The 12,005-nt window shown below is 44.0% G+C and overlaps 1 pseudogene; it reads left to right on the top strand.

Annotated features, from left to right (window-relative positions):
• The first annotated feature begins 7,957 nt into the window (after nucleotides 1–7,957).
• Nucleotides 7,958–9,939, top strand: LOC113019718 (P2Y purinoceptor 14-like; annotated as a pseudogene).
• Nucleotides 9,940–12,005: the final 2,066 nt, after the last annotated feature.

Genomic DNA, 12,005 nt, shown 5'->3' with positions numbered 1-12,005 from the left:
TGTAACTGCCTCCCAGTAGCTTGCATCTTTCTTGAACTGACGGATTAAATGTCTGATGACATTCGAGCCAACTATTAAGTCATCTTGTTGATTCTCAACAACAAAGGTTGGAACCAAGATACGACACCCATACACTTCCATGTCAAGCTCCACCACTGATTTAGGCTTCACTCGTACACCACCACAGCCAACAAAAACAACAGTGGGTGCCCCCTGATTTCTCAAATCAATAGCACCAGCAGCAGCAAGCCTCTGCAGCGCTACTTCACTCAAAGAACAGGCCATTGAACCACTATCCAACATAGCACCAAGGGATGACTTGCCTCCGATTGTAACAGGAGTGTAGAACAGGCTGTCACTGCTGCTGATTCTCTGTGTGTCCTGAAAAATAACTCTCTCAGACTTGTCTAAGTCCTTTACATTGTCATACAGTTCTGCTGCATCATGTGTGTGGGAGTGTTCTTCATGACCTGTACAGCCTCCCTCAAAGCACAGGTCGTCTAGTTTCCCTGGGCATTGTCACCCGTAGAGGCCCCATTGGCACACGAGCGACGTGTGTGACCGGGCTGAAAGCATGTGAAACAGAGTCGGGCAAAGCGGCAATGGGACTGTGTAGTGTGGTCCTCCTTATTACAGACCTGACAGCTCCTGCCATTGAACAAAGGGGCCCGATTCTGTACTCGTCTGCCACCCTGCCGTGAGGGGGAATGTCCATCCCCAGCCTTCGCTTTATTCAACAGCTCCCTGAGCATCGACATCATCTCACCAAGCACAGCATTGTCGCTGGGCTGCTGACTGTGGGGGAACTGCTGCTCAGGAGCAGGGAGGGCAGACTGCTTCTGGTAATGCAGGGGAATAGTCTGGCATCTATTCTGAGTTGAGGTCGTCGGATTCCGTTCCCCATCCTGTGACAATAGAGGAGGAACAGTGGGACAGCTTGGAGCAAGAAACATCTGCTGCGTCTGGGACAAGAGAGGAGAGGGTGAGACAGAGGGTCCTACCCCAGGTGACGGGGGTGACGTAGGAAGCGCGTCAACACCAGAAGACTTCCTGTCATCGTTATTCAAGAGCTCAACACGCGTGTCATCACGAATTAGCGCTGCTGCATGGGCCTCAACCACGCGCACTCTCACAGAAGACACCCTTTCGCGCCGATACTCATCTATCCTCTCCTGAATCTCCTTGCACGTCCACTCATGTATCTGCTTGTACTTAAACACAGATGCGAGCTCAGGATCTGGGCAGTGTTTCACAAACATTTTAGCGATCTCACCACCAATGTCCTCCATTCGCCTGCCTTGACGCTTCAAACCTTCCTCAGCCATATCAGCAGCCTTGTTGAGGCGTATCCAGTAATCAACAGGATTCTCCCTGTGAGAAGGCAGAGTTGAGTAGAAGTCCTGCAGGGGTAGGCAAGAGGAAGTGCTGCTGAAGTACCTTATCAGCATGTTGAATATGACATCAGGGGCGCAGGAAGTAATAAGCGCAGGATCACTTCTCAAGCCTATCTTAACTACATCCCTGGCCTTCCCCATTAGCCTCCCCATCACCTCCTCTGTCTGCAACGACACATCAAGACTCTGCTTCCTGATGTATGATTTCATCAACTCAACCCATTCAGTCACTGTGTACTTGTCTGTACCATCACCCCTGAAAATGACAGGTTCCCTGTCGGATTTTACAATAACACTGAATTGAGTGTTTTCACTAGGTGTATTCGTATCGCCACCCGAATGTGAAGTCTGGTTATGTGAGTGAGCATTATTTCGGTCGACATCACCAACAGCTCCACTAGACATAAGTCTGGCCGCAATAGATTCACCTATCTGTGAACCAAGTTGAAAGATCATGTCACTAAACTGGTTTAATGTGTCATTCCCATCACCGGGAGTGGAGTGACGTGCTTCGCCCCGCAAAAATTGCCCCACGGGAGACTCATCTGGATCTAAATCTGACCCAAAGGCTCCAACCCTCCCAGGCAACACAGGTGAAGCTCCCTCATCCCTCCCAACTGACCCATGTGACAGTAAATGAGCACGTGCTGCACCTCTACCCCGCCCAACAGAGGAGCAAACATTTTCACATATATCACTCAGCTGGAATTTGCTTGCCATATTAGCATATAAACAGAAAAAAAAGGAAAAGCAAGAAAAACAAAACAAAACGTAGACAATAACAAATATTCAGAGTTGCAGGTGTCAGCACAAGCAGTCCGGAGAGAGTCCCATCAAATCAAAGAACAAACAGTCCAGTACCTCAACGTAATTCACAGTCCAAGATGGGCAAAGGTTGAATCTTTAAGCACAATACACTGCAACCTGGGTTGGAGATCTGCATCAAGTTGATCTCAAATCACAGAGTCACGGCACCAATGTAACTGTTGCTGTTCTGTGAGTCTATTGTGCAAGTGGTGTGATATGTCCATGTAGAAAGGACGGCACTGCAACGCTGGACTTGCTCTTACTCTGGGCTCCCTCTTTATTCTGGCCACTGGTACAAAGAAAACAGCACACAGTCTTCATTAACAATGTGCAAAGCAACTGCAACATTCAGTTCACCAGCTTGGGAGTTTTTTTCCTTTTTCTTTCCAAACATAACATTTAACAAATGACTAAGATATATTTATACAACACAATATCAACAAAAGTCTTTCTTTTAAAAGTTCTAGCTGAAACCAAACTTGTGATCATATAGTAGCAATATTATTTATTTATTTTTCTCCTTTTTCCTAACCAACAACAACAATAACATATAAAAACAGCTTTTCTATTATAAAACAATCATCATTGTTCATCATGTTTTTTTTCCTATACAACAGCATCAATTAAAACTTATACTTATACTTATACTTATACCTGGTACAAAGAAAACAGCACACAGTCTTCATTAACAATGTGCAAAGCAACTGCAACATTCAGTTCTGTTAAAAAGAATTAGAACAATTACAATCTCATAGAGAAGCATTAGAGCTGAGTGCAAGTCAAAAAGCACCCGACTAGCTAACGAGTATTAGCTTAGCATGCTAACTAAAAATGCTACTCGTGAATAAAGTTACTACCCATGCATCAAAATGCCTGTAACTTTCAGGTAACATGCTAGTACTGCTTACAATCAAAATGCATGTTAACAATTACCACTATAAGAATGTTTTCATTAATACACATACAAAATTGACAACAGTATCGCTCACTAGCACCTACCACCAGCTTGTGAGTTTTTTTCCTTTGCTGAGGCATGCGCTGTGCAGCAATTTGGAACCTTAACAGTTGCAGTTGTTGTGTCTGTCCACCAGGTGGCTCCAACTATTCACAAAGCACATCAATTTTGAGGAAATTCATTAAGCTATTTTCTAACTCTGTTACATCTATATATAAACACCCAGCACGCCCCTGCGGGCGGTTTATCCTTCAAGCTCGGGTCCTCTACCAGAGGCCTGGGAGCTTGAGGGTCCTGCGCAGTATCTTAGCTGTTCCCAGGACTGCGCTCTTCTGGACAGAGATCTCCGATGTTGTTCCCGGGATCTGCTGGAGCCACTCGCCTAGCTTGGGAGTCACCGCACCTAGTGCTCCGATTACCACGGGGACCACCGTTACCTTCACCCTCCACATCCTCTCGAGCTCTTCTCTGAGCCCTTGGTATTTCTCCAGCTTCCCGTGTTTCTTCTTCCTGATGTTGCTGTCATTGGGAACCGCTACATCGATCACTACGGCCGTCTTCTTCTGTTTGTCTACCACCACTATGTCCGGTTGGTTAGCCACCACCATTTTGTCCGTCTGTATCTGGAAGTCCCACAGGATCTTAGCTCGGTCATTCTCCACCACCCTTGGGGGCATCTCCCATTTTGACCTCGGGACTTCCAGGTTATACTCGGCACAGATGTTCCTGTACACTATGCCAGCCACTTGGTTATGGCGTTCCATGTATGCCTTGCCTGCTAGCATCTTGCACCCTGCTGTTATGTGCTGGATTGTCTCTGGGGCATCTTTACACAGCCTGCACCTGGGGTCTTGCCTGGTGTGATAGACCCCAGCCTCTATGGATTTGTGCTCAGAGCTTGTTCTTGTGCTGCCATGATTAGTGCCTCTGTGCTGTTTTCAGTCCAGCTTTGTCCAGCCACTGGTAGGATTTCTGGATATCAGCCACCTCCTCTGGTGGTACAACCGTGCAGGGGCCTGTCCTTCCATGATGGTTCCTCGTCTCCCTCCTCTTTCTTGGGTTTCTGCTGCCTGAGGTATTCACTGAGCACTCGGTCAGTTGGGGCCATCTTCCCAATGTATTCTTGGATGTTTTGTCTCATCCTGGACTGTGGTGCTGACACTCACCAGTCCCCGGCCCCCTTCCTTCCGCTTAGCGTACAGCCTCAGGGTGCTGGACTTAGGGTGAAACCCTCCATGCATGGTAAGGAGCTTTCTTGTCTTTATGTCAGTGGCTTCTATCTCCTCCTTTGGCCAGCCTATTACCCCAGCAGGGTACCTGATCACGGGCAGGGCGTAGGTGTTGATGCCCGGATCTTGTTCTTACCATTCAGCTGACTCCTCAGGACTTGCCTGACCCTCTGCAGGTACTTGGTGGTTGCAGCTTTTCTAGCGGCCTCTTCATGGTTCCCATTCGCCTGCGGGATCCCCAGGTACTTGTAACTGTCCCTATGTCTGCAATGTTGCCTTCTGGTAGTTCAATCCCCTCAGTTCTGACTACCTTCCCTCTCTTTGTTACCATCGACTACACTTCTCCAGTCCGAACGACATTCCAATGTCATTGCTGTATAGCCTGGTAGTGTGGATCAGTGAATCGATGTCTCGTTCACTCTTGGCATACAGCTTGATGTCATCCATGTACAGGAGGTGGCTGACAACTGCTCCGTTCCGTAGTCGGTATCCGTAGCCAGTCTTGTTAATGATCTCACTGAGGGGGTTCAGGCCTATGCAGAACAGCAGTGGGGACAGAGCATCTCCTTGGTAGATCCCGCACTTGATGGTAACTTGTGCTATGGGCTTGGAGTTGGCCTCTAGTGTTGTACGCCACATCCCCATTGAGTTCCTGATGAAGGCTCTTAGGGTCCCATTGATCTTGTACAATTCTAGGCATTCCAGTATCCAGCTGTGGGGCATTGAGTCATAGGCCTTCTTGTAATCAATCCAGGCAGTGCACAGGTTGGTCAGTCTGGTCTTGCAGTCTCGGCTGATTGTTCTGTCTACCAGTAGCTGGTGTTTTGCGCCTCTGGTATTTTCCAATTCCTTTCTGTGTCCCGCTCATGTATTGACCCATGTGCCTGTTCATCTAGCCGATATGATGCCTGACAGGAGCTTCCATGTAGTACTGAGGCAGGTTATTGGTCGGTAGTTGGAGGGGACCGGTCCCTTCTTGTGGGTCCTGGTGCTGTCCAACTTCATACTGGAGACCCTTTCTTCGATATCTGCCACTGTGATGGTTACTGACCCTGTTCAGGGAGGTCGCTGTGGTCTGCCCTCAGATCCACTAGCCACTGAGCATTGCCGTTATGGGTTGCATCCTTCTCCCATATGCTCTTCCAGTATTGCTCCGTCTCCAGCCTTGGTGGTGCTGTTCTCTTATTATTATTGTTCCCTTGCCACTGAGAGTACACCTTTGCTGGTTCTGTGGAGAACAGCTGGTTTATTCTCCTGCCTTCTATCTCTCTGGTGTACCTCCTCAAGCGGCTGGCCAAGGCTGTGAGTCTTTACTTGGCAGTTTCCAAGGCCTCAGGTATGGACAGCTTGCTGTATTTCTTAGGCACCTTCTTTGTCGCACCTTTCTGCAACTCCGTTAGTTGGCTAACCTCCCTCTGTGCACTTTGATCTTGCCCTCTAGCCTCCTTCTCCATGGAGGGTACTTGTTCAACTTGTAGCCAAGCATCTCACTGATCACTGCTGCCATATCGTAGATCAGCTTGTTAGTGTCGGTAATCGTGGTTGTAGGTATTGTCCGTAGTGCTGCATTAACATCATCTAGCAGACCTTCTGAGGGTACTTCACGTAATCTTGGTAAGTTCTCAGAATCTGCTCTTTGAGCACAAGAATGACAACATCACGGAGCGTAAGTTTGATAACATCATGGAGAAGCTCACGGCTCTCCAACAGGAGATTATAAATATATATAATATATATAATATATATGTAATATATATAATGCAGCTTGAGGTGACTGTATGTCAGGACTGCATGTTTTGTCTGTTTTTGTATTTTTGCATGTTGTGTATGTAAAACCACAGCAACTCCTTCCTCCACCGATTTCCACTGATCTGACATCGTGACATTTCACAGCACAAAGCTAATAAGAGTGTGTATCGACTGTGACAAAGTGTGAATCTCTTTATACCTTGTAGGTTTTTTTTAATACCTCAAGGGAAATTAGAACACGCTAATACTCTGAACAGTAACAGCAATGCTATAACCTGCAGTGACATCCTGAAAATTGTCTTTAGCAATGACATCTGGACATCATACTTTATTACCAGACTGACAGCATGCCCAAAGTGATCCCTGCCTCTCTCCTATTGCAAAACAAAAGCCAAACTGCAAGCCTAGTTGGATAAGTGGTCAGAAAAAATAAGAAAAGGTATGCAAGCCAATAGATAGGATCTTAAATCCTCAGAATGTAACTAAACAACTCAAAGAAAGCTTAGAGTAACAATTGAAAGAAAATGATGTATTTTCCGAACTTTTTCTCTCATGTGGCAAAATGTAAACTGCTGTTCAAAACATTTAGTGTTAAAATCATACATACATAACCAGCTGCTGAGCCTGCACCTGATGAACATGCCTGTTTTATAATCAGAGATGGTGAGAGCTGCTGTCCCCTGACTGTGCTTTCATAGTAAGTTAGTAACTCATAGCACAGCGGTGAAAGCTGAGGCAGCGGAGCACCTCGCATGCTGCTCTTCCATCAGTTTCCATCAGCTGGTGCAGCTGGTTTTGATGAGCAGGATGACTAAAACAGTTCAATATAACATCAAAGAGCAGCAAAGAAGAAATTTAGTACTAATCCCCAAGCCTTTAGAAAGAATATGCAGTACAGATAAATAAAGATCCACAACCCCAAAAGTTCAGATCAAATACAGATTTTCATGGAGATGGAAATACTCTGTGCTGCTGCTTTGCTTCCAGATTGCATGTGTTTAACTTTACATCTTGTTGAAGAGTTATTGCTATAAGTTATAAGTAAAAGTGCAGACACGTGACTGATCAGAAAAAGACGTGTTTGTTTCCTGTGGATACAAAGCTGTAAACACAGAGAGGAAATGGTTGCATGTTAGAAGTGTGATCACTGTGTGTTTCATGATCTGCAAGAATATCGTTAGACTGTGAGGACATACAAGCAGCTTTTCCTGCTCACTGAAATCTGCAGAAATACAGGTGAGTCTTGCTAGTTGCTCTGTGCACACAGGTGTTTCTTCCAAAAACTTCACGTACAGTTATCTGAACAGCTGAACTTAAAGCTCTGCTCATATGTTCTGAGGAAAGATGTACAAAACTTTTTAACAGCTGAACTGCAGTATTATAAAAACATGAGTGCTACAGACAATCTGAAACTGAACATTTGATACTTCACACGATAATAATCATAGTTTCACATAAAAAATGTTCCTCATTTTCATTATCTGTGGTACCACATAAATATTCAACATTCACTGTTTTCTTTATTTCTTCGCCATCAAAATACTTGGATATGACTTAATGTAAAATACAAATGTTTCCTTGATTTTCAGTGTAAGGCATGAAGATCTGAACCAGTGTGAAACTTGGTGCATTATATGTGACAGCTTAACACCTTGCTCACATTCAGATATCATCACAATTGGCACACTTCCATGTTACAATCTCTTTGTAAAACAACATGAGGAAGTGAATCCTTGGTCTTTGACTAACAGTAGACTCTATCGAGCCAGATACTTTGAAAGACGGATCTCAATGAAAAGGATTAATTTTTCAGCTTCAGGAACATGGTTGACCCAAAAAACATGACTTCGCCTTTGAACGAGACCTGTGATCCTGTCGGCACATCGGTCAACCCTTTCTTTATGCTGGTCTACAGCCTGTTGTTTCTGGTAAGTTTCAATCTTCAGACTGTGGACTGTTATTAATTTGACAAAGATCTTTGTGGATGTGCTAAATTCCTGTTCTCCATGCTCCGTGTCTGTTCAGGTAGGTTTACTCCTCAATGGGCTTGATCCTGAAGGTTTTACTTTGTGGAGCTCAGCAGCAGGCATCAAGCAGCTTGATGGTCTACATGAAGAACCTGACAGCTGCTGACTTCCTGCTCTGCCTCTCTCTGCCACTGCGCATCAGCCACTATGGTAGCACATCAGTCATCGTTTGGCAGCTCTACTGCAGCTTTGGAGCTTCTGCCCTCTTCCTCAACATGTACGCCAGCATCTTATTCATGTGTTATGTAGCTGCCAACAGGTGAGGAGCCTTTACTGCTAATGATTACAAAAAGTGTTAATGACCACAAACGCTGTGTCCCTGACTAAATTATCAATGTGTATGCACTGTTGCACCCAATGTGACCCTGTGTCCTGTATTGAGATTCACTGCCCGTTAAACTCTCTCTTGCATCACTTCCTCCAAGGAACAGACACATGTTGTATTTGGACAGGATTTAATGCAAAAAATTGTGAAACTCAAATGACACAAAATACAGAAATGTCACATAAACTCAAGCTTAGATTTGAATTCTTTCTATTGACATATTAAAACACATCATACTTTTCAAATCACTTTAATAATATCATATACCCTGTCTGATAATTGAACACAGGTAAGAAACTTACTCATATTGCCACTCAAAGGGGATTTAATACAGTGGACGGCTTTAGATTGGAAGGAACAACCATGTCCTGCTTCACTCATGAGTAACTTCCTGTCACGCTTCTAATAACTAACAGTTCCTGAAAGCAGCAACTCAGTGGTATTAGTTTCAGTATGGTAATCTCAGGCACTCTGTTGCAGCACCCCCGTGAGGATGAAGGTTGGCTGAGAAAACAGACAGTGAGTGTGATGGAGTTCAACAGAAAACAAGCATTTATTCAGGCCATTTTTTAAATACTGTTTGTTTTGTTTGTGTTTTCTATTTTTTTTTGTCTGTGTTATTTGCCAAGATTACTTTAATGATCCTAATATTACCGGAAGAGCACAGAGTTGATACTGTCAGGAACAGTTGGAATTTTTTCAATCGTGCCAATGGTTGAAAGTTGTGGTAATTTGACCTAAAATGACAGATTTGGCTCCACTGTGACTGATTAGTTGAAGTTGGATGCTTTGTCTTCTCTATTCAGGTATCTGAAGATCGTCCGACCTTCAGGAACTCATGTCCTGCAGTCAGTACGAACTGCCAACATTGTCTCCATGGTCACTTGGATTTGTCTCCTGGCTCCATCAGTTACTTACGGCATCATGTTTTTAATCACCCAGAAACCTCTGACCTCTATCCCCAACCACTTTAGTGCATCAGTTAGTCTGATGTTAAAAATCATGCACACCTTCTCTGCTATCATCTTCCTGTTGGTGTCCATATCCCTGGTCTTCTTCTACTACAGCACCTCTCGCAGGGTGTTGCAGGCACAGCAGAGGCAGCTGGCCTCCTCTGGCTCTGAGAAGCTGGTGAAGTCTCGCAGGAACATGTTGGTGCTGGTCAGCATCTTCTGTGTTTGTTTTGTGCCCCATCACCTGTTTCGAGTTCTATTTGTTTTTCTGTTGAACAGCTGCTCTGTGGATCCAGTGTTGTACTACCTGAAGGAGGCAGCCACCATGGTGTCAGTTTCAACGTCTGTCTGGACCCTCTGGTTTACTTTTTCCTCTGTAAGACTTTTGGGCCCAGGTGAGAAAGGCGTCCAGGAGGACCAACATCCAACAAGCAAACACAGAGAGTCAGAGCACTGAGGAGAAACTGAGCATCATTAAGAGCAGCAAGTCAAACCAGTGAGCTGTAAGGAAAAAAAATCAAGTCGTCACAAAGGCAGGACTAGATGTTATTCAGTTTTTCTTTTTGTTTTAAGGATCAAATGAGTAATCCCAATTCTTTATAAAGCACAGGAGTTTCTGCTGAGCTGCAGTAAAAGGCTGAATCAGCCAAATTCCACCTATTAGTACAACATGTGATTTAACATGAATAAACTGAACCAGTCTATGATAAACATCATACAAACAATGCATGGTGTCAACACAGTACCCCATAAATGCCAAAGCTGGCCACCTTGAGTTTCCCTCTACCAGGTGTCTGTTTCTGTAAAAAAATATTTTTGTACACACTATATTTTAACACATTTTGCTGATATAAAGACTTGGCAAGAACTAAGGAATAAAGTAGAAATGTGACAATTAAATATTTTCTGAGTTTTTACTTTTTACCCCTCAGTCACCTCAAACACACCAGCATTCATCTACAGGCAGTCCGATCATTGTTTATCTCATAATACCAGGTGAAACATTCACAGCTATTTCCTCTGAAGGAAGTTGTAACTCTTTTTCACCAGTGGTTGGAGATGGGAGGTCTAATCTGCTGAAAATCAGTAACTGTTACAATATAGGATAGGATTCAACTTTGTTGCCATTACACATGTATAAATGCAGGGTCATGAAATACAGTTTGCATCTAATCAGAAGTGCAAGAGTAGTAAGTGCAATAACACAAATGTACAGATGATCTGTATAGCATATAGATGTTCTCTATTACTGTACAGATGGGCAGATATACAGATGCACCATGAACAATTATACAGACTTTCTAAATAGATGTGCTACATATAGACCAATGTACCGGTGTGAGTTAAACAGATCTACAGAGTCCTATGAGTGTACGCACCATAACAGAGACTATGCCAGTGTCCTAAAGCAGCGGTCTCCAACCTTTTTTGCGCCACGGACCGGTTTATGCCCGACATTATTTTCACGGACTGGCCTTTAAGGTGTCGCGGATAAATACAACAAAATAAAAATAGTACCGGTACCGAAAAAAAGAAGATTTATTCATAACACACGTGAAAAGACCCAGGAAAACCGAGTTAACGATAAAAACGATAACAAAATAACGCTGAAAATCGATAAAAACCCTGAAAACTATACATTTCACACCTGAGCCTCAACTCTCGCGGCCAGGTACCAAACGACTCACGGACCAGTACTGGTCCGAGGCCGGGGGTTTGGGACCGCTGTCCTAAACTATAACAGTAACCACTGTGAGCATATGGTGAATGTTGAGAATGAATGACAGTCGTGATCATGGTAACTGGGAGGGATAGGGGGGTGTGGATGGAAAGGTTCAGCGGGAGATTGAGTTCAGTGGGGTGACAGCTGTGGGTAATAAGCTGTTCCTAAACCAGCTGGTTTTAATCTGCAGGGTCCTGTAGCGTCTTCTGGAGGGGAGGAGCTGGAAAAGTTTATTGTCAGGATGAGAGGAGTCCCTGAGAATGATGCATGCTAGTGTATACCTCTCTTCTTGTGGACATCCTCAATAACAGGAAGTGGTGTCCCTGTGATGTTTTGGGTGTTGTTGGCCGCTGCAGTGCCTTGCGGTCAGAAACAGAGCAGTTCCGATACCAGACTGTGACACAGTTGGTCAGGATGCTCTCTGTCGCACACCAGTAGAAGTTTGCCAGTATGTCAGTAGACAGGTGGTTCTGCTACAATGTCTTCAAGAAAAAGAGGCACTGATGGTTGACAGATACAATTATTTCATGGTGAGACCTGAAGGAGTCAACTGTGGCAAAATGAATGAATTAAATACACCATTAAATAATTAATTAAATGTGGCAATAATTAATTAAATATGTCAATAATTAATTAATTACATGTGTCATAAATATTTATGTAATTAATTTTTTCCGATTTTAATTCACTATTGACACTTTTAATTAATTATTTAATGGTGTATTTAATTAATTCATTATGGCAGTCCTGGTCCTGCGGCTGTCTTCAAGAATTTATTTTATCTGTCAGCCTCACCCATCAAATTTTAATTCAAAATTAATGCTTAACAAAGTTTAACACAAA

The sequence above is a fragment of the Astatotilapia calliptera genome, chromosome 3, assembly GCF_900246225.1.
Source record: "Astatotilapia calliptera chromosome 3, fAstCal1.2, whole genome shotgun sequence".
NCBI classification, from domain to species: Eukaryota; Metazoa; Chordata; class Actinopteri; order Cichliformes; family Cichlidae; genus Astatotilapia; species Astatotilapia calliptera.
Note: the sequence above shows the minus strand (reverse complement) of the source record. Positions and strands in the feature narration are given on the sequence as shown.